We start from the raw sequence: 24,356 nt of genomic DNA, 5'->3' as shown, positions 1-24,356 counted from the left end.
ATGAGGCCGAGCTCACGGTTTCCTCGTGACGCAGCGAGGCCGGGAGAGACGCTTCCGCCTGGATCCATGGAAACACTCGGGCGAAATCCAAGGCAGGTCATCGGGGAGTAATGCTATGTAAAAACTGCCATTTGGGAAAAAGTCAGGCCTCTATGGAATCTACATGTCGAGACTGGATAAGAGGAATCCTGTTACACTTTAAAAACCAGGAAATGAAAAACGTAAGAGAAAAAAGAAAGCAATTTAATGTAATTTGTATATAATAATTTATTTGGTGAAGCACTTAGTGTAGCATACTGGAGAGGGTGGATGATATGGTAAATATTCTTTATTGCACAATGTTTTGCTCTCCAAAGAAAACGCAATGGTGAACTACAATCTAAAAATGTATTACACAATAAACATTTTTAACATACCCACATATCACAACACATTTACATCAGCAATGCTAGTCCAATCATGAATTTACCTCAGCAATGTCATTATTATTATTATTATTATTATTATTATTATTATTATTATTATTATTATCTCCGCATTGCTATTCTATTCTATTCTATTCATGACCTTACTTCAGCAGTGCAATCAGCTAGTGTTACTATCCTAGCCCTGTACAGCTCCGTTGTTTCAGATAGAAATATGTGATGCTAAATGTATTCTTGGCTCTTCGTGCCTGTTCTCTCCCACACCTCTCCCAGGCCTTAATTTTTTAGGTCATGTCATCCAACATTAATAGCATTAATTGTTACAACTTCTTTAATTATCCCAGGTAAATAAAACGCCAAAACGTTTCTGTATTCTGCATCTTCCTACAATTACCTTTTTGTAATTATAGATTTATATAAGCACCCTGTTCTTGACATATACTGAACATCCTGAGAGATTCATCACTACAGGTCAGTGTGTGAATCTGTGTTGGTTTATCGGACCTTATTTACAGAATGTAGGAGTGCTGGGTTAGTGCTGGAGAATAAACTAAACTAGTTCCTTTTTTACAAAAGGGTATTATTTGATTCTGTTCCAACCATTTAACCATTCAGATGCTTAAATTCATGTTTTATGTTCCTTAGAACTAGTTCTGACCTGATTTCGAGAACATAATGATAATAACGATTATGAAATTGCTGTTGAGTCATTTGTGTTACATCATGATTTTAACCTTAAAATATGTACAGTCATGTGAAAGCAGTATCTATATCTAGTGCTGGGTTGATCATTTTGGTGAAAATGAGTGAAACCTGTAGAGTTTTTTTGGGGGGTTTGTTTGTTCATGTATTTCTCAGATTGAGTTTTCTGATGTGATGTGTGTTTTATGTCCATGTGTTTTTTTTAAAGGTAATTTTAAGCAGCAGTATATATATATATATATATATATATATATATATATATATATATATATATATATTGCACTTAACGCTGCTAGTTTGAGGACTGTTACTGTTTAAATGGTTTCTTTTGTTGAGTTTTATTACATAACTTTTTAAATGCTGCATCTCACAAATAACCCAAAGTATGAAAGAACAATAAAACTAATACTAGAATTAATAAAAACTAACTAAAACTAAGCACTAATAAAAAAACTAATAAAAAAACTAGCAAACTTGACTAATTGAATTGGAGGAGAAAAAGTGAAAACTAAATTAAATTAAACTATAATGAAAGAATCAAAAGTATTATAACCTTGGTCTGGACTCTTTGAGTTAATGATTTTACACAGTTAAAAAAAAAACACTTCTAAACCATTCTAGACCATTCTGGCCAGTTAACGCAGCTACTCCACTACTAACACAGCTATGATGGCTATGATCCACATCTTTAACTGTCCTCATGTGCTCGTGCAACTTGAATGCAACCTGAAGAGGAAAAAACTTGTAAAACTAGTCAAAACTTTTTTTTTTCCTTTAAAAGCTGTGTAACTTCCAGCGTTCAGTGCAGTACTGTACATCGTAAACACAGTCTGGATCTGATCTGGGATCTGAATATTATCTGGTAGTGTTGGATCAGCGTGGCAGTGTTTACAGAGCTCAGGCCGCACTGTAGTGAGAGTTCAAGCTCATTCAGCTGCTGCCCTTCGCATACTAATGCCCCCTTCCTCCACGCGCTAAATCCAGGCCAGAGCGGGGCAGGGGGAGCCCGCCCGGACCGGGGCAGCCACCGTAACAATGCGGCGGCCATTAATGAAAGGCCTGCTGGGGATTTATGGCGCTGGAGGAGCGGGGATACGGTGCCAGCGAGCCTGGGCGCTCGACATTTGAATGCAGACCACAAATTATAAACAGTTTCAGTAAATGAAGTGAGCGAGCCGCCTTTGTTCCGCCGGCGTACATCTTCCTATCACCGGGTCGGAGCGGCGAGCGCTAACCGCTAGCTCAGCCAGCGCTGGGAAAGGAAGTTATTGAAGCCTGGATTTCCTGCTTTCAGCTGTGGCCAAGAACTCCGAGGTTTATGGCGGCTTCAGGATCTGACTCATCTAATGATTCATGGATTAGATATTGCTTTTCATCTGCGTCTGCTCAGCCAAGAGTTCTGCCTAAACACAAAACTTACCAAACACTGTTAAACCAAGTCAGACGCGCAGCAGCAGTGACGGATAAGAGCATGAAAAATCACTAACATCATAACGCGTAACACGTCATAACACATTACACATAACACGGCCTCAGCTCAGACACAATCAGTGCTTTTACAATAAGTGGTTACAACACCATTTCTATTAAACTCGCTCATTCATTTGTTCCTTAAAATCAGGCCAAAGCCAAGACGACCATCTGGATTTAATTATGAGACTATAATACACTAATGCTAAATAATGTAACAGCTCCAGCCTCCCTCATCTTAACAACGATTCAGATCAAGAAAAAAAAAAAGAAGCTAATTTTCTTTCCATTTTTTCTTATTCTGAACGTCAATGTTTTTTTTTTTTTTTTTTTTTCCCAAAAACAATCAGAATTCATTTACATGATCATTTTCTGTACACTTTTTCATCCCTCAAAATTCAAAAGGCTGTTTCTGGGTCTTTAAGATCCAGAGGTATATGTAAATGGGCTCTGCTTTGACTGGTTTCCTTGCATTATAAATGGTTGGGTGGAGCTAAAATCATTGAGTAGCTTTTGTGACTTAACAAAAACAGCAAAACATTAAAAACATTCTCGTTTTAGAGATTGAAGTTTCAGATATGAAAATGAGTGGGACGTGCATGCTCTAAAACATTCAACATTATTTTTATACACACAACTTTTATGAGGTGTAAAAAACAAAGTTTACAGGAAATGGGCCCTTTAAATAAAACAGTTTTAATTAAAAAACTTCCTAACTTCACAGGTTAGGAAGTAGTTTGGTGTGCACATTTACTGTGGACCTTTACCTCACTCTACCCTTCCTCTACATAGTGCTTCCTCCCTCTACCCTTGGTCTGCCTCGCTCTGCCTCCAACCTGATCACAGTGTGCAGTGTGAAGTTCTCCCTCTGTGGCCACACACGGTAATGCAATTTGAGTTTGCTGCTTTTCACAATGTTGTCATGTTAACAATAAAAATATGATTTATCCAACAGCCCAACCAAATACATGGTCACAGAAATTATGGTGAAACAATATTTGTCATTTTTAGACACATCACATCTGCTCACCAATTGGTATACAATGTTTTATTCTGGAATGACGACCTGTTTAAATTGCTTTAATTACAAGACTATAATACACTAATTCTAAATGTAACAGCTCCAACCTCCCTTCACTTTTAAAAATGATTCAGATGAAGAAAAATAAAGCAAATTTTCTTTCCATTTGTCCTTATTCAAAATTTAATGTGTTTTTCCTTTATTTGTCATTTTTAGACACATCACATCTGCTCACCAATTGATATACAATGCTTTAGTCTTGTATTGTGATCTTTAAATGAACCACAATACAAGATAGTGGGCAGCCAGAACAGAGGTCATTTAAATATATAGATTTTACAGGTGTAGTAGTGCTGGGCGATAAAACGATATCGATAGTTATCGAGGAAACTATATATCGCGATAAGTCGGGGCGAGAAATTCGATAAACTAAATTTTCTATTTCCCGTTTAAGTAGCGTTGTGAAAAGGCGCAGCACGAGATCAGGCAGCACGCTGAACTGCTGCTCAGCCCAGTACAACCCCTCCCCTCCCCTCTCCACCATCCCCCTCCGCCCCACCCCCCGAGCCCCTCCACTCTGAACTCCTCACATAGCGGCTCCTTCTCTCCCATTTACTGGATAAACTTCATTTATACTATTCAGCGGCGCTACACTGGAAAACTCACCTTTTAAATATGAGGCATGCGTCTCCAAGATATTTAGAGAGGTGAGCTTGTTCAGATTTCTGAAGGCAGGTAAACGCTGCTCTGTTTGCTGCTAGTTAGATTAGCTTGTCTCCAGTTTAAAGTTAGCGATGTTTAGGTGTAAAAGGGATCTGTGCAATCTGTCATCATTAGCTAAGATGCTTTCACTGCTTTTTACATTCTAATAAACTAATGGGTAACGCACGTTAGCCGTGTTAATCCACGTTTCGTGTAAATTAAGGTTAACTTCAGCACGAGTGAGGGGTTAGTATATAAACACACAGAAAGGAAGCACTTTCCATCTTTTTTCCTAACTCTCACTGTTTCTGTTAGAAAACCCTGAGGGCAGCATTCTCCTCTGTCTTTGTGTTTTATAGTTTTTAACAGATAGAGAGTCTGTTATGCTGGATATTTTACTAAATACAGAAGATTATATAATCTGTCTAGCTGTATTTGAACTGAGCTAAACATTGCTGTTACTGAACTGGAGTTTTAAATACACTTAAGTAATGTAAGTCTAGTCTACTGAAAGCCAGTAATGTTAGTATAAATCTGTACTGCAGTAGAAGTGGATCATTTCAGAAACTTGACTTTATTCCTCCCACCTCCATTATAGGCCACTTTTTTTTTTAAATATTTAAATGTTAGCTTAATTTAAATGAAAAAAAAAACTAAAGGCTCTTATTTAAAAAAAAAACATAAGCAGTAAATTATCTAAAATTACAACAAATAGAAAATAGAAAAACAGTAAAACATATGTAATACATACTTTTTATATGACCAAAATTAAACTAGACTGAAATCTGACTAAAACTAATAATATCCGATAGACTAAAATGTAACTAAAACTATTATACATTTTAGTGAAAAGACTAAGACTGTATCAAAATCACCTGTCAAAATGAACACTGTGATATACTCTTGTATTTTGCTTTATGTAGTTGCCTGCATTCAGGGAGGGGAATGATCTTTTGATTAAATATAATTTTATAAAAATAAATAAAGTGTTATTGCAATTTAAATTAAACAGACATATAATGTAAAGGGTCTTACATATTTTTTAGTTTATATATTTGTCCCCTTTTTAAAATTAATTTAAAAGCTGTACCCACCTGGCAAGATGTTAACATCCTAGTGTCTGTCCACAAGGCTCTGAGCCTGCTAGTGATTTTGTCCATAACTCCCTTATTCTGTCACTTCTGAGTAAAAATAGAAACCTTTAAGTGTAACAGAAAGTGATTTGATTTATATCGTGATACATATCGATATCGGCTGATATGAAAAACTATATCGTAATAAGATTTTTTTCCATATCGCCCAGCCCTAAGGTGTAGTAAAGGAAAAACAGACTTTCAGTTCTGCGAGAGACAGAGGGGTTTAACATGGTTGATGTGGTACTTAAACACAAAGAAATGCCAAAATGGACCTGAGTAAATAAGCTAAAATTAAATAAGGAAAGTGAAGGATATGGACACACATGGATTCTTTTAGCTAACAGCAATTTCCTAAACTCACATAATTTCCAGTGTTTATCAGTATAATCCCCAACTGAACGGCTGCTGTAAAAGTCCTCTAAATAGGTAAGCACATAAAACTCACTGGAGTCATAGCCAATTAGGTCATAGCTAATTATGTGTCTGTGGGACAAATTCTCGAAGTAGCAGGAAAGGAGTAAAAGAAATAGAGCGAGCGCCACTGTATTATGTAATTATGTATTTAAAAGCAATAATTGATATACTGCTGCAAAAAAAGAAAGAAAAAAAAAAGATGGCAGAGGCCAAAGTGCACTCAGCAGTTTGCAGGAGGTTTTATAGCTGCTGTTGTGAAGCACACAGTTTCTCCTTTTGGTGGCGACCTAGCTCAGCTGTGTTAAGAGTTTACTCAAACTGCTGAACAGGAGGAGGCTCACAAATTCTCACATCCCTCTACAGCAGGGGTGTCCAAACTTTTTTTGTTGGGGGCCAGAAGGAGAAATATATTTGAAGTCACGGGCCACAGACTCTGTAATAAAACAAATAATGAAATATACCCCTTTAAATAATACATTTTCCCACACCATTTTACTTGACTTACTATCTTTATCTATCTTTGACAGTGTGAAAGATTTTTCAAACTGATGTTTATTTTCAGGATGTCTCTTATTATTAAACTCCTTAATTACGCCCACTTTTAGACTCTTTGGCTCGTTTTTCTGCACTAGAAATGCGCACCCTCTCCGCTTTTAGATTCTTTTGCATCGTTTTTCTGTGTTTGAATTGCACACCCTCTCTGCTTTTAGACTCTTTTGCCCCATTTTTCTGCGCTAGAAATGTGCACCCTCTCCGCTTTTAGACTCCTTGGCCCGTTTCTGACACCTAGCATTCAAACTTTGAATCTCACATTATAAAAACCTGCTTAACAGCAGGCCAACTTTCACTAAAATACTTTGTACCCCGTAGTTTGGACACCCCTGCTCTACAGGTTATTCACTGAGGGATAAAAGAGTGATGCACACACCAACATGTTTCCAGTCTGTGGAAACAGGGGCTGGATTTCCTAAAATCTTCCTAAGAAGAAGGAAAAACTTTTACTTAGGTGCCTGAAGTGAAGAACCAACGTGATCTGGCATCATGACTGGTGTCAGGTCACCTCACAAATACATATTTTAGTCTCCAAAAAAACAGCTCTATGTTATATGGAGCTGGATGGATAATTAAAGGTGCCTTAAGAAGCCTCTACAACTCTATGCTAAAACATCTGGCATGCCGTGTTGCGCATATCAGTCTAACAGCATTCCCAATAGCATTTCAATCTGTCACTTCCTTCCGGTTGCAGCTATTTTTTGAGGAAAAGTGTATTTTTTAGGATATGTGAGCTTCTTTCTTTTCCAATTCTAGTGTCTGAATATTTTTAATAATATATTATACCATGATATTAATACTAGGTAAGATGCTCAAAACTTAAACCAAACTTAGACTTAACCCAAAAGAGAACCCATGGTGAGAGACCCTTTAAAAGCTGTGTAAAGTTCTACAGAACACTTTGTCTGTCTGTATTTTAACTTGAAGTACCCAAGTGGCAAATACTGAATATCCTGAGAGAACCACTGTAGGATAGAATGTGAATCTGTGTTCATTCATCTGATCTTATTTACAGAATGTAGGAGTGCTGGGCTACTGCTGGAGATAAAACTAGCCCTAGCCTAGCTTTTTAAAGTGTATTTTGGCTTCTACAGCTCTGTTTTAATCATTTAACCATTCAAACACTTAAATTAATGTTTTACATCCATATAACTAGATCTGATCTGATTTCGGGAACATGATGTTAAATATAGTTTGGAAATTGTCATTCATTTCATTCATGTTACATCAAGATATTAACCTTTAAATATTTACAGGCATTTAGGGGTGGGCGATGTGGCCCTAAAATATTATCACGATATTTTATGGTATATTTGGCGATATGACAAATCAATGCATTAAAAAATAATTTTAAGAATACACTACTGCAACAAAATAAAAATTAAATTGTATTAATGCATACAATATGATATGGCACATCCCTAACTGTGATATAAAAATAAAAAAATACAAGAATTTTATCAGATTTGAATGTTATGATACTAATAATACACTCCAGACATCTCCATATATCCAGGATTAAAGTAAAATAAATGATACTGGACAGATATAATCTGTTTCGAGTAGATATATATTGCTAAAAATAGCAAAAAATAAATAAATAAATAGTACCCTGATGTGATAATTAGGGGTGGGTGATACAAACACAGCTAATGTGTCTAAAGGGCTACATTCAGAGTTAATCAGCATTTAAAATCTACAGACTTTCAGAACCGTGCCGTTCACATGAAGACACTTTAAATGAACACTCCAACACTACATTGTGCTCTATTCGGCTAAATAACCAACATTCACAGCTTTCACTGCTTCTTAAAAATCAAATCTGAGAAAATAAACCTCCTACCTTGGAAATGTATCCAAAGAATAAACTACAGATAATGGATTTTCTTTCTGATTCAAATACATACCGTACTCAGGTCAGACGGACTCTGTATTAACTTAAACTCACACTGGCTACAAAGACCCTGAAGAGCACTCAGGATCAGGACAAATAGCTCATCACTTCTTATAATCTGCTCTTATATCAGCAGAATTCCCTACACAAGCAGCAGTCCTGAGATAAAGTAGCTTCAGTCATTAAATCATTGTGAGTATTAAAAAAAACGTACGCACTTCAAAAGTGAATTTATAGCTCCAGTGTTCGGATCTAATAACTGAGCTTTTATCATTCGAATATAAATCATATTAAAGTAGGTCTCAAAAAAATAAAAACATCTTAACATTGAAAAATGTAACATGAATGAAACATGAAAAATCTTAACATTACAGTGAAGTAAAGAAATGCCTTCTGGACATAACGGTAATCTTCAAACTTGTTATTTACACTGTCTCACATTATCACGACTAATGCACCAATAGAAAAGCTTTAAAATGAATTGAAATAAAAACATTCTCTGAATGTTAAGAAGGTTTTAGTTCTTATACTACAAAGTTGCTATTGAGATTTTTCTCAATATGATATCAGCACACAGAGAGGGGGATTATGTTATGATCAAGTCCACATTCAAATGACTCGTCTTTTTTTATGCTATTAAAAATTAAATGATGTGCCTTCAACCACAGACGCAGCTCCCCTTTATGGAAAGTACTGGATAGAAGTTATAAAGATATGTAGTCCAGCAAAACTAACATTTTGTGAAATGTGAAAAACTAGAAAAAGCAACAATATTAAAATAATATTAAATATTAAATTTAATATTCTAAACAAATAGAACAAAACTAGAATATAATCATTGGTTTTAAACAAAACACAGCCAACATACCAGTTAATTCATGTTAATATTGGTCAGAAAAAATGATTGAGGTCATGTCTGTATAGCATAGATAACATTTGATTACCTAATTATTGTGACAGGTAGATATATAACGCAGTAGAGATTATAAATATAGTAAAATCAGTTAATCACATAAACTTCATAACAGAGTCATATACACATGATCCTGCTCACTCATCCAAATCAATCACGATTTTCACGATTAATTTCATTAATTTGAATTACAACTTTAATGCATTTTTTTTAAATGGAGTAATCGTGATTTTACATCTTTACATACAGACATTTTATCTTTTTAATCTAAAATATCCGAAAACGCTACTCATTTCTGAAGTGTTTATCCATGTTATCTTGGTTACAGCTGCCTCCAGCAGACTAACACACGCATATTTTATAAACAGTCTGCCAAGGACTGAGCTCGTACCATCAAAAGTTCCAGCATTTCGACACAAACACCCGGTGTGATAAAACAAAGCTAGAAATTATTTAGCTAGAAATAAAATCTAATGTTTCTAAAAACCGCAGCTTCATCGCTCTCTGTTGAGGATTCGTGATTAATTGTCGAAAACAATAATAATAATAATAATCTCTCATTTAAAGTTTCTTTTGTGATTCGTTTAGTGCATATTTCTAAATTTTTGGTATAATCCAGTGTCCGTCAGTGTGTGAGATTCTCCGCATGATATTAAACGCATGGGCTTGTTAAACAATATTTTGAATCATTGAATCACTCAATGATGAGTCGGCTCTACCCAAAGCATCTGAACACCAAACAGATCACATGATTATTTCATGAAACATCAGCGAAGTTTATATGTGATGTGTCCCAGCTTTTAAATGTCTTAATTTTCTTTTTTTAACAGGTAAACCTAGTGTTGAATAATTTCTTTGTCATCTGTAGTTTGATTTTTATTAGGGGGAAAAAACGATTACAATTGAATCAAATTGAAGATTATTTTTAGGCCATAATCACTCAGCACTGATTCAAAATACAATAATTCAACAGTAGATCATATAATATCAGCCTAATTATAATATTCACATGCAATTCTTTAATTTGACAGTTCAATCACGTGACGCCGGCCATTTATAACTTCTCCAGACTGCCTCAAAGCTTCTGTTAGTATCTTCATGTCACCCTGCATTAGGAGCAGAAGCAGTGAAGCTCTGAGAGGCAGTTCTGCCATCTGAAGCACAGAGATGTGTGCATCTGCTGCTGGAAAGAGTGAATAATGCTGGGGTATGTGTAAAACCGCTTTTGATCAGTTCGGTCCTTTATTTATACCAGCTGCTTCCAGTGCTGGAAGAATGCGTCGATGAGAAGGGACGGGAATAGCTCTCGGTTCGGCAGAACAATTCTTCCATATCCCACCGTAGCTTTTACTCAGCTTTAACCAGAATATAATACGCAACACAGTGGGGGGAATTCCTGCCTAATGGAAGCCCACAATTATGTCAATGTTTGCAATCAGGACCTTCCAAGGTCTGTTCAGATATATCCAGTAATATTTTCCATCCTTTTAGGGTTTGTTGTTTTCTCCCGCTACCCAACGATCAGTCCGATTCCTGCTCGACCGCGGATAGCTTCTAATAGGAAATGATGTGGAGGCCGAATAAAACAGACAGGACGTGGCTGTTTGTGTTGGGCTGCGTCCCAGCAGAGTTTAGCAGTTCACGTTGCCCCGTGACCGCAGACGGGAGAAAAGTGAGTTAGCTGCTTCTAAAAGTGGCGAGGATGCGCGTGTGCGGTTCATTCATATCTGTTGATGCCTCGCTGAGGTAAACCCACAGCTCTGAGCGAACAGCCATTAGAAATCTATTTGATTCCATGCTGCTGGATAAGCGCAGATATAAATCATTCAGAAAGTCAGTAAAAGCATCATCACTACTAAAACAACCAGTTAATACTCTTCTGAGCCCTTCTACTTTCCTTCCATTCAAAGCCTGGCGTTAATTTAGCATTAATTTACAGTATTAAAGATATTTGCCTCCCTCTATTAGCTTACACACAGTAAAACGACAATCACCACTAATATTAATCAGATTTGTTTTTACAAACGTAAACCTTTTATCCGATAAATTCCACCTCATATATCCAATTATATCCAATTACGGCACATGTACCATTTGCATAATGTACATTCCAACAGCAAATGCTTTCCACAGCAGTAATCCAACATGTACATACAAGAACTGAAGCAGGTAATTAGAAAAAGCCAAGCAGCAACAATAATACAGCATTAATTGAATTCTGTTTAAAGTGAATTACAGGCAAATTCTGCATGTATGAAGGAATTTTTTGCATTAACGTGAGCTGTGAGTGTACAACTTAATTTTGGACATATGAGGACTTACACAAGTTAAAGCTAAAATATAGCAAAAATATCATTTTTGCTTTAAGCTTAAGGATACTTCATGCAGCTTATGTTTGATAGGTAGAGTTGGAACAGACCCCAGACTATTGAGGGACGAAATGACCTCAAATCAGCAATATAATAATAATTTTAGCCAATTTATTGAACACCAAACGGATTCATTCAGATCCATGCTGCTTTCATGTTACAAACTGATCAGGATGGAGTAAGCTGACTACACACACAGTAGCATGCTTTTTAAAGGGACAGTAAATCAACTTAAACAACAAGAAAGTATATAAAAAAAAGCATTTCAAGAACTAAAAAATATATTCTATAAGATTACAACAGTTTGAGCATGTTCTGCCGAACTCCTCACTCCAAATCTGAACTAGCAGCGTCACACTTAAATAAATGTTTTTACAGTCTGTCCATTTCCGATCCTTTGTTTTTACCACTGAGAGCCCTATTTATATGGTGTTTCTTTTGCACTGAATAGATCTGATTAATTTTTACATGAAAAATAAAATTAGGATCTGTCCACATGTTGACCAATGAATTCATTTTAGAATTGCAGTATTGCAATTGAGCCACATCACTAATTAAATATACCCATACACTATACCATATACGTATGTCGCTCCATACTTTATTTATTTATGGAATAGTAATAGTCATTTATAGTTGTTAAAGACTAATAGGTCTTAAAATTAAGCCCTAAGGAAATCCTGTTTAAAAAAAAGCAGATACAGCTCCAGAAGATCCAACAGTATCCATCTTGTATTTTTTTAATATCTCAGTTAGGGGTGTGTCATATCATATATCATATGCAATAATAAAATTCATTTTCATTTTGTAGCAGTAGTGTATTCTTAAAATAATGTTTTAAATTCAATGTTTTGTCAAATAGGCAAGAATATAGTTATCGTGAAAATACCATAAAATATCTTTATTTAGGGCCATATCGTCCACCCCTAACGTGCAGTAATTCAACACAATAGCATCCAATGCTGCCATACCGCCCTGCCTAATGAGTAGCTTTAGTTTATTTAGTGCGAGAACAAGCGACCCAAAGACAAATTCACCCTGCGCCACAAACAGTCAGCAACTGAAATATGAAGCGTATTAAAATGCCATTGATAAGTTAAGTGAGCAGATATCTTATCTGAAGCATACAGGAGCCATATGGTGCCATGGCCACTAGTGCCTGTTGCTGGCACAACAATGGCCCGGCCTAGACGTGGAGCGACGGCCGCGGGGTTGACAAATGGCCGTTAGCCCGAGTCCTCGGAGCAGTAAATACGAGAGCAAACGTTCATATTTGCATTTTTTCCCCCTTACAGGTGCAGAAAGGGTCTAAACCAGATGTCAACCCAGACACGGCCTTGTTTGCCTTCTGCAGTTCCACACACACACACACACACACTTTAGTGCGCACACACACACAATCCTCTCTGGCTCAGCAACAGGAAAGACAATAGGGTCTCTCTGTGTGTTCTCCCATTCCCCCACAATCCTCCATTCCCAGAGGTAACCCAATCCACTATGTCTGAGCAAGGCACCTATTCTCTTCCCATTTCACAACTGAAAGACTGCATTCTTCCCCCCTCCGCCGTGCTGACGAGCACCACTCAGACAGAAAGTACTGAAATTAACATGGTTCCCCCCCAAACCCATCCACCCCCCCTCAATACCACCTACCAGATTCAGATTTGCTATTAAACTGGTGATGCTGTTCAGTAGGGGTGGGAATCACAGGGCATTTTAAGGGGATAGTACATGAACCAACACAAAAAGATAATAAAATAATAAAATAAAATAAATATATATATATAAGAATTAAAATCTAAATGTTATATTACAAGATTACATCAATTTGAGCCAGTGCTGCCCAACTCATCATTAACTCTAGGGACCTAGCAGTGTCACATAAAAAATAAAAATGTGATTAAAAAATAAATCCAACCAAAAATCTATTTTAAGCTTTAATTCTGAGATTTCATCCAGCCTTATTGGTGCATTAGATTTTTTTTTTCTGTACTGTTCTGTACTGTTCTGTACTTTATTAATCATGATACGTTACCCATAATATCATAAGATACTGCGATTCTCTGATACTCAATATTTTACTAAACAATTTTCTACAATACTTCAGAGCATTTTGTTTTACTGAAGAGGATAAAATGCTACTAAATAAGCAAATATCAGGAATTTTTAAATTAATGAATTTATGAATGTATCAATCAATATTCTTCACCGCAGGTTTTCTATATTCACTTTATTAGCGCCACCATTTGGAATAATGGTGTAATGAAATATGGACTAATACTTGTTTTAGCCAAATGCCAGATTAATGCCACACAGGTGCAGGGCAAACTTGGTACAGCTCAGCCTAACTACAGCCACCTCTGAGAAAACATTGTAGATCTAATCAAAATAAACAAATTTCAGTAATGATGTAGGTTCAAATAGTTCTTTTTTATAACCGTTTTATTTACCTAGACACCAACGACGCAGGAACGAGTATCATAACATCTTCTGCCTCACTGTCTGTTAACACAGACATCTTTCTGCTTAAAATAGGCAATATTTACTGTTTAACATTTTTATATGGATTTTTTTTAACAATACTATAGTCTGTGAATCCTCCATGATGAACTGCACTTAAAGTGGCAACATCTAAAAACTGCTGTTTATCCAGCACTAAACATTTTGACTGCAGCAGCTGCTGTTACTGGTGGTTGGTGTTAAATGCAGTGCTTGGTGGTGTGTGTGGTTAGTGGTGTTTGTTAGCTCTGCTACTCACTGTATGAGCTGTATTATCCAGTCAGATGGGTTAAAACCTTCATTTTTTCTTTCCACTATCCAATATAAACAGCAAAATTCACGGAAAAGCGAACTCCAAGATGAATGAGCTGAGCATGTAGCATGGTCAGTAGCAGGTGTGGTTGCTGACGAGCTAGCCAAGAAGGCGGGGTTACTCGAGTGAGTTTCTCCAGCTCTGCTGTTCCATCTAGCGGTTGAGCGAGGAACTGCAGCTTTATGTGACTTCTATATCAAATCGGCTAAATTAGAGAAATATCAGCCAAACGTGTATTTTGGATGAAAATTGCCCATTACGATACAAAGTTGATTGATCTTTCCATCTCTGGTTTCAATAAACTATAAAAAAATGTATCAATAATAAATCAATATATCACGATATTAATATTTTGTCAAATAAATCTTTGTTTAAATTATCTGATATTAATTCATCTAAACCAGAGACGCAGCTTTAAAACTAGCATATTTTTCCTCCACATTCACCCTCAAACATGCTGTGCTTCTAAAGAAGCCAACATAAACAATAAGATTTCTCACCCAAAGATACTAAAGCCTGCTAGATTAGTTAATCAAGATGAATTAAAGAAAGAATTTAGCAAACAAGTTAGCATTAGCTTCCCTGCACCCTGCTCCGAGTTTCATATTCATGTTAAAATCCTAAATATCTACCCGTCTGACGGGGAAAAAAAAATAAAAGTCTTATTTATTATAATAAATATATAGGAACATAAAAATGATGTAATGTAAAGTAGCAAAAAAAAAAAAACACATTATTACAAGAATTTAGTGAATGCCTATAGAACGCATTCAATCTGCCAACATCGACAACTGTGCAAAACAATAACTTAAAAGCTTCACAGTAAGTAACTGATATACTGTGTGCAATTATGCACATTTACAAAAAAAGAAAATCATGTAATGTGAGGGTTTCTTTATTTTATTTGCTAAAACATAACATGCACATAAGTACAAGCAATTTATCTGAGCACTGATTGGAGCATTCAATCCAGAGCCCCCAGCCATGTCAAATACATGCCAATACATACCAAATACATAAAAAAATATAAATGCTTTGTGTCCAAAGGCGAAAAAATTACAAGTATGCAAATATCTTCTGCACCCCAAAGCAAACCTGCACGGCAAAATGTGGCATGCCCCGTCCCGTCCAGTAAAAAACAGAAATAACATACTACCTTCACTTCTAATTTGTATATTAACAGTCAACATGTTTCTGTACAGCCTGTAAGGGCTGCAGCTCTATGAAATGTCCCTGGTATAATAACTGTCTCAGACAATATTACTGCATTACAGTACAACTGTATCTCAAAATTTTCCCAAAACATAGCTAAAATGTTTTAGAAATGGCATGTAACTGCATGAACGAATATAATAAAGAAAAAAGAGAAAAAACGAATACCACACTGTAAATATTGTCACTGTCCAGTGAAAAACGAGCATCTCCGTTTTTTGTTGATTTTTAGTTTACTAAATAATTTAAAACACACAAACTTTTCCATACAATGCATCAAGATTTATTGATTTATTGATCACAGAAATTATCCACAATTACATTAAATAAACTCATTTTACAGTGAATTCCATTGATATTTTAGAAGGTTTTATCTCTCTACTGTAAAGTTGCTGTTTTAAAACTAGATATTTTTCATTGGGCAGCAATGATCTGTTATTTGTTAAATGTCCTGAAAGTCCTTTTTAGTACTTTTTTTTGTTATTTTTATCCATTTAAGTATCACAAGCATCTCGCTTCAATCTTACAATCAGCACAGAATAACCTGCTTGTACTTCAGTTTAAGATAAATATGGAAAATATGTGAAAATCACTGCCACATACAAGAACTGAGATTACTTCTGGTAGGTTATGTTTATAAAACAAAGAAGTAGAGTCAATCAACAGTAGGCTGATTAATTGGACTTATTAATTTGAGCAAACTCAGCATTTGGGTGTTGTTATATATTATGACAGTTTTCCCAAAATTGTATTCAAGCAATTGCATTTAAATCATATTGTTGGCAGTGTTGCAATATATTGTGATATATTTAATCGTAACCCCTGTATTGTGATAAGTTTTTGGCAATACACAGCTCCTAGTTCTGATCATGACGGAATCTGTTCTACACACCAACATCTGTCTGACTGTCTGTCTGTCGAACTCAAGCTCATAACCTTCCTCTCCTCCAGAACCAGGAGGGTGAAGACTGGGTCAGCGTGTCCCCGACACGAGCTCCTGCCTCTCCAGAGCTGAAAATGCTAAGCACGCTCGCGTCCAACAGGTCTCCTCATTGCATAAGCTGCAAACAAAGCACCTATTGCTAGTTTTTTCCCCCACAGTGAGCAGATTTACTTCTCAACATCGTGACATGTCAGGGGTTAAGTCCGATAGAAGTCAATCTGTTTACTGTAGTAAATGATAATGGCCCAGTTAGAGGAAACAAACAAGGCATTGTGTCTGGCTGGCCCCTCTTTTTAAAAAGGCCACAGTGAAATAAGACAATAATTAACTGCAAGAAAGGAGGTCTATTCCCAAATCGCACAACAGCGAGGCTTTTTTTCAGAGGGAGAACAAGAACCGGGCAGAAATCTAACTCAACTATACGAGACATTTTTGAGGCAGATAGCTTAGATACTTAGCATGATAGACAAGAGCGAGAGATACATAGATAGATGTGTAGACAGTAGGGCAGTGTATTGGCAAAAACTTGGCACTACAATATATGTTGGATCGAAATACGGCGCTTACGATTCAATATATTTTAATATTTTGTGATACTTTAAGCCAGACAATATAATTACATTATAGAACACTCATAGTAAAAAAAACACCATGATTTGTATACACGATCATAATTTATCCAATCAGAAAAGCATGATTAGAAGACTGAAGAATACAAGGCTGTTAAATAGTGGGTGGGGTTTAAACACAACACAACACAACACTAAATGAATTACTGACCAACAGCAATCTTAACATGTAAACTAAAAATTAGAAATTACTGTTGTGTTTGGCAATCGAAGCATTACTGCAAAACATTATATTGATGTCTCTGACAAAAAAACAGAACCTACACCCAGCTGGCATTTCAACGTTAAATAAGCTTTGAATTAACGTTGAATCAACGTTGATTTTGAAAAGTGAAAAAAATGTTACGCCATACATTCAACATTTAATGAACCATGAGAAAATCCTATAGCGAACAAAGTGGTAACAATAAAATTACATCACTGTAGTAAATCTGAGTATAAAGAAAGTCACCCACCACTACCAATCTGATTCAATATCTGAGCTCAAAAATTCTAAAACAGTAAAACTAATAGAACATGAACATGGTGTTAAATTAAAAAGCAGTTACTGCACTTTTTCAATCCTCCATCCAACCGTTTTGAGAAATTATATGGTGATAAAATGTAAAATGCTGATTCAGAAGGCAGAGGGTTGAGGACATTATGTTGATTTCAACGTTTGCACAACCATTTAACATTAAATTTTGATTCAATGTCCTTTTAACATTGAAACAACAACAGACATTAGTTTAGTCATATTTCAATCACATTTCAACACTGAAGGTCAGTCATGTGCCAGCTTTGGACAAAAGCGTCTGCCAAATGTAATGTAATGGGACAGTAACAAAAGAACATCATATGTTAAAACAGCAAGTAGAAATCAACAAGTGAACTGAAACCACAGACAGAAAAATAGCTTTTCACAGCCTGTCTAATCCTCAAGTTATCTATTTTCATGTCCTGCGGTCCAATCACAGAAAGAGAAACAAAAACCTATGACAACAGGGACACCGTTGATACTCGCAGTAACTGAGCATTCACAAATATGATCAAAACATGCTTTGCTAACCATCTAATCAAACAGTAGGTATTGATTCCACTCCTCTGAAATGATTTTACTCGATCCAACACTTTTGGTGATTAGAAGACAAGGTGATCATCCAACATTCTGACCTCACTTCTTGCCGATCGCAATCAAATCCTCACAGCAATGCACAAAAATCTAGTTTATTAGCTCTTTTGACGGTAGAGCCATTTTTATAACAGCTTCAGAAAATGCCTAGCTAGCTAAACATGTCTCAATATCTTCAAATACCCATAAATACTTAGATTATGTGAGCAATGCATCAATTACTGTGTCTTTATGCCCACAGAGCAGCCTGCAACAGGTGAATACATGCATTTAAAATGTGCAGCAAACTTTTAACAGACAAAATTAAATAACTTTTGTTAAGTTAAGGTTTGTTGTATTTTTTAAAGAGTGTAACCTTCTTAAAAAAGACAAATAATAACATTTATTAGTTGAACACACAATGTTAGCTAGCTAACATTCAACTAGCTTTTTTTACATTTTAATAAAACACTTTTAGGCACTTAAGCACTCTATCTGCCAAGATATATCTTTAAAAGCTCTCACACCTTATTAGTGTACATTCTAAGGAGGTAAACTAGCTCCAATACAGATAAGCTGAATCAAACATGAGCAAACACAGAACACAGAACTGATACAAACTAACTAGCCAGCTACAAGGAATGGACCAAAAATTCTGCAACAGAAATTGTTTTTGTCAGAAAATGGCAAAAAGCAATTTCTGTGTTAAACAAAACAGGAGAAAAGGGAGAATAATTAAGAAACAATGTTGTGCTTTGTTGGTAAGCTTGCTGAGGTGTTAAATCACCTTTAAAAAAATCATAAAACATGTTTATGTTTGTAGTTCTTTGAGAAGCAAAATACATTTACAGCCTGTTTTTTTGTTATGATAAAATAAAGTGGCAAAATCAATGTAAACATACAAAACAATACGTTCAGTTTTGGTATTTATCCTTTGTCTAAATGTTACACTCTCACTATGTTGTTACAGTAGCTCTACAGCTAAAGGCAACAAATGGTTTTAAGCTTGAAATATGAAACAACAGGTAGCAAGCTAGCTGGTTTGTTTAGTTAAATAAAATGTAGAAAAAAGTAAGCTCTCTCAGTAAGTTAACCCCCCCAAAAAATCACAGGTTTGTACATCTGTTAGTGTGTGTATCCTCCTCCTACCACAGAACTCACACCACTTTCACACTTACACTTATTCACATTTTCAGCAAGCTGAGACTAAACATTAGCCTACTGACACAGTGCTACACTATAGCCTCTGCTCTGCTTTATGTTTGTAGTTATGTAATTTTCTGTAGTTTGAAACGCAAAATCCATTTACAGCCTTTTTTGTTATGATAAAATAAAGTGGCAAAATCAATGTAAACATACAAAACAATACGTTCAGTTTTGGTATTTATCCCTTGTCTTAATGTTACACTCTCACTATGTTGTTACAGTAGCTCTATGACTAAAGGCAACAAATGGTTTTAAGCTAGAAATCTAAAACAACAGGTAGCAAGCTAGCTAGTTTGTTTTGTTAAGTCAAAGGTAGTAAAAAAAACAGTAAGCTCTCTCAGTAAGTAAGTTACACCCTAAAAAACTGTGTGTATCCTCCTACCACAGAACTCTCACCACTTTCACACTTTTACACTTTTTCAGCAAGCTAAGCCTAAACATTAGCCTACTGACACATTGCTACAATCTAGCCTCTGCTATGCTGTTGCTCTACAGCCTCCCAAACCTCAACCAACCATTTCTAAGTTACAGATTTTTTACAACACCAGCTAATAATCACAGCTCCCACCATAATTCGCACTAGGTTTTATTACGTAAGAGACGTTATCCCGGGTTATGTTACAACGACATCCACCTCTTCGCCATTACTCCATGACTCCATGAGAAGAAGAACAAGGCGGGCAATTCCAACAAAGGAAATGACAAACTCAAGCCTGAGCGGTCTGGCGTACAAAAACAGGAGGAGGAAAAGAGGAAAGCGGATTTTTGGGGATAATGCTGAAACCTAAAGGCTAAATGTGGATAAACAGGTCTAAACAAACAGTGTAAACAATGGAACAAGCAGTTGTAGTAGTAGTAGCCTGTTAGGCTACAGTGTGAAGTTGGGCTTCGAGCTCGTTATACTCACTAAAGCTACAGCCAGCCCTGCAAGCAACAGATTGCCGAAAGGAGAAAAGTTGGAAAGAAAATAAGTTGGGAGGAAAAACCTTTCATTTAAGCCTCGTCAAATTAGGATATCACCTTTTTTGACAAGTTAAATTTGTTTGTTTGAGACGGGTTAATGTTTTCGCGTTTTTAAAGCAGCTTTAGCTAGGCTACAGGAATCTAGTAGTAAACGGACATAAAACACAACAGACATAAACTGAATTAACCTACGCTGGTAACATTTATACTAGTGCTAGTTGTTTGTTTTTTATTTTTGCTACTCTGCAGTGCGTGCACACGCTTTGATATTTGAATTTGAAGCGGCGCGCGTGGAATGTGAAAAATTCGAATGTTTCAAATAGCCTAACGCCACAGTGTAAACACAAGCAAAAAAAGCGTATTTACGCTACTCACGGTTAAGGTCCGAAAAGATGATGAAGATGAAGAAGAAGTAGAAGAACCAAACGCAGCAGATGCAACAAGAGCAACAAGTCTCCCCGTGCCGTGTTTTTGCGCCACTTCCCAAATGTTCCAGGATCTGCAACTCCCGGCGGAGAGAAGAACTACAGAGGAGAGAAGAGCAACATTTGGCTCCGTCATCTTGTCCAAAAAATTCTCCATAAAATTTCATGCAACCAATTACATCCACAAAACAAACAAAAAAACGTCCGCGAAACGTCGCGCGCTGCTCCTCGCCCGCCCGCGCTGAGCTCCAGTGTAGAGCAGCAGCGGCAGGTCGGCCTTCTACAGCAAAAAATGCGAAAAATTTCAAAGATTTTTTGCGCTGTGTCAGACGGGCAAAAGTGAAAGCGCCCTGTTGCAGCTCACAGGCAGCAGGCAGGGCAGCCAACTCACCCCACTTTCAGCTCTTTTTAATCTGTTAAATCTGCCTTATCCCCCCAAAAAAACAACAGAATAAAACCAAACACTAAAAAACACAGTGTTGTATTTCCCTGCGCTAAATTTTCTCTCCAGCTACAAACTTACCTTAACGTCCGAAACTGACACAAAATCTACACTTCGCCCCCCTCTCTGATTTCGTGACTGTTTTTACTGTGTTGTTATTATTATAATATATTATTATTTTTTATATATATAAACTGTGTAAAGTTATTCCCGGGTGTTTCTGGGCCGGCCGGGAATGTGAGCGCGAGGCGGCGACGCAGCGCGAGAGATGCGAAGAATGCGCGGAATGAGAGCAGGAATGAAATGAACGCGAGTGCGGCGGCTGCGCGGGGGCGGAGCCTGCACGACGTCATCGCCCAGCCAGCGGCCACGGGGCGGAGCCACGGACAGGCGGGGCGACGTCACTGGACACGTCGAGCTCGTCGGCCAATGACGGCGCGTTGAGATTTTTAATAATAATAAAATAAATAAATTATTAAACAATTATTATACAATCTGATTGTTGTAGTAAAAGAAATGTAGAAAAAAATGAAAAATGTTGCTTTATTTGTTGATTTATTTCAGGATACACACCCAACATGTATTTTTACTTACTTCTGCATACACTACATATATGTGCAAATATTGTGCAAATATTTTATCATTTATATATTTTTTACAGTTGTGTACATATATATACATATTCACATATATATATATATATATATATATATATATATATATATATATATATATATATATATATATATATATATATATATATATATATATTTCTATTTATATATTTTATTATCTCAGTATATGTTTTTTAAAAAATACTGACATTTTCATATTTTAAACATTCTGTCTTCTATTCTATAGTAAATCAAATAGTTTTTTGTTTTGATTGGGTTTGAATTTATTTAAAGTGCAGGTTAGTATTATGTCAAAAAATAAATAAAAACAATACAACTTTTTCTAGACCTTTTGTGGAGCAGCCCAGTATTACTGTATTTGTAAGATAAGCTAAGATAATCCTTTATTAATCACACAATGGGGACATTTGCAATGTTACAGAATTACAGAGGAAAGGACAGAGAAACAGTTCAGGAAAATATACGAACAAATAATAATAAATCTATATATACAAAAGATTACAGAAAAAGGAGGAAAGGATTTATTATTATTGATTGGTTGTGACCAGTATTATTGCACAAGGACTAACAGTAAATAAATAGCAGATAAATAGTAAATGAAAAAGGTGAGAAATATTGCACATCATTCATTTTCATCCATTACCCAGGTGTATCACTGGATTTGAACTGATTGTAATTGCTCAGATACCAAGGAAAAATCTGGATTACATTCTTAAACACAAAACAAGGACCTCGTTCCACTTTTTTACCAACATGTTACATTACATTACATTAAATTACATTTGGCAGATGCTTTTGTCCAAAGCGACTTACAATAGTGAAGTACAAAAGTAATAGAAGTTAAAGGTAAAACATCGTTAGATAGGGCCTAAAGGAGGTCAAAGGGAGGTCAAACATGTGATGTTTTATACACACACACACACACACACACACACACACACACACACACACACACACACACCACTGCTGCTGTAGTTTATTTAAGAGCATTTTATAATATACACAATGATACACAACCTTAACTGAAGTCTGCCCACTTGCTCTTCATTCTTTTTTTACTATATTTATATATGTTTAACACATACAATATTCAGACATGCCAGCAGTCATGGGATAACAACACAGATATTGATTAAGTGCAAGCCTTATATCATGTCAGTGTATTTATAATATGATGCAAGGCTCGTATATTACCTTGTGTATACAAACTATGCCAAACTGGTTCCTCCAGGTTTACTCAGACAGGAGAAACTGGATCTTTTCCACTGTTCATGATGTCTATTCATACCAGTCTAATCCTTTAAGCTGGACGTCTTGTATTGGAAATATGAAAATCCCAGTTTAAAACTGCGGTGGCTGAGGAAGACACTGGAGCACTGGAGGACTACATGCTTCAGTGCAGGTGTGTGAAGTCAGCTTGTCTGGTCATGTCTGTGCAAGCCTCACGTTCCTGTTATGACACTGCTGCCCTTAAGTACTTCCAAAAATATATTGACGGGATAGATCTTCAAGGCACTAATCATTACACCAGTTTGTGCTTGTTGGAGACGGCTGGAGGTTTTTCAGGATTGAAGAGGCCTTCACAAAAACAAACAAATACAGGCTCAATCCTATTTTAAATTTGTAACATTACCCCTTGTTTCCTTTTTGACACTTACAGTATTTTAGAAAAGTGAGTACTTGGTTACCATAGTTTCACATGTATTGGAGGAGACATGTGCTATCCTTCATAATTCTAGTGTCGGGGCATTACTAGTGGTAGGGGTTAGGAATCCTAATGAGTGGGCGAGGTAGTTGGCCTCCTTTATTGGGGAGAAAATGGGAGAACACTAAAAATACATAATAAAAAAACTCCAAAAAGGCATAAATTCATTTACATTACATACAATATAAATTAAACTAGGATAATGCAATCGGTTCATCATTTAAAAAAAAAAAGAAAATATTACATTTGTGGGTTAGGAATAGTTTTTTAGTCACTTAAAATGTTTAGTCATCTTGCCAGCGATGTCTTATAACCCTGTATTTGGAGTGTGTCTGGGCTTTGTAGCCAAGGACTAAGAAAATATTGATATTGTATTCTCAAAAACAAAGTATCGAGTTTTAATTATTAGTTTAAACTATTTTAAACCCATTTAACATTCAATTCAATTCAATTCAATTTTATTTATATAGCGCTTTTTACAACAAAGGTTGTCACAAAGCCACTTTACAGGAAAAACAGGTCCACGCCTCTTATGAGCAGCACCACAGAGATGCCAATTTTATGGTGACACAGTGGCAAGGAAAAACTCCCTTTAAGAGGAAGAAACCTTGGAAGGAACCAAGACTCAGTCCGAGGAACCCATCCTACTCGGGTTGACCCGCTCAGTACAAACAAACAACAAACAAATAACAGAAC

At 36.1% G+C, this 24,356-nt stretch overlaps 1 protein-coding gene across 7 annotated transcripts in view; it reads right to left on the bottom strand.

The window, feature by feature from the left end:
- The window catches only part of tead1b (TEA domain family member 1b), a 115,649-nt gene extending 94,035 nt beyond the window's left edge, over positions 1-21,614 (bottom strand). For 4 of the 7 annotated variants that reach the window (XM_015607220.3, XM_007254650.4, XM_007254652.4 and 1 more), the window contains exons 1-2: positions 21,402-21,613; positions 20,829-20,977 (exon numbers count right to left, since the gene is read on the bottom strand). The gene's annotated coding sequence lies outside the window, so the exon portion shown is untranslated. Of the gene's footprint in view, positions 1-14,356; positions 14,460-20,828; positions 20,978-21,401 lie in introns of those variants that run through there. The other 3 variants (XM_015607221.3, XM_007254653.4, XM_049465312.1) reach the window with 3 other exon arrangements.
- Positions 21,615-24,356: the final 2,742 nt, after the last annotated feature.

This window comes from Astyanax mexicanus, chromosome 16, assembly GCF_023375975.1.
Source record: "Astyanax mexicanus isolate ESR-SI-001 chromosome 16, AstMex3_surface, whole genome shotgun sequence".
NCBI classification, from domain to species: Eukaryota; Metazoa; Chordata; class Actinopteri; order Characiformes; family Acestrorhamphidae; genus Astyanax; species Astyanax mexicanus.
Note: the sequence above shows the minus strand (reverse complement) of the source record. Positions and strands in the feature narration are given on the sequence as shown.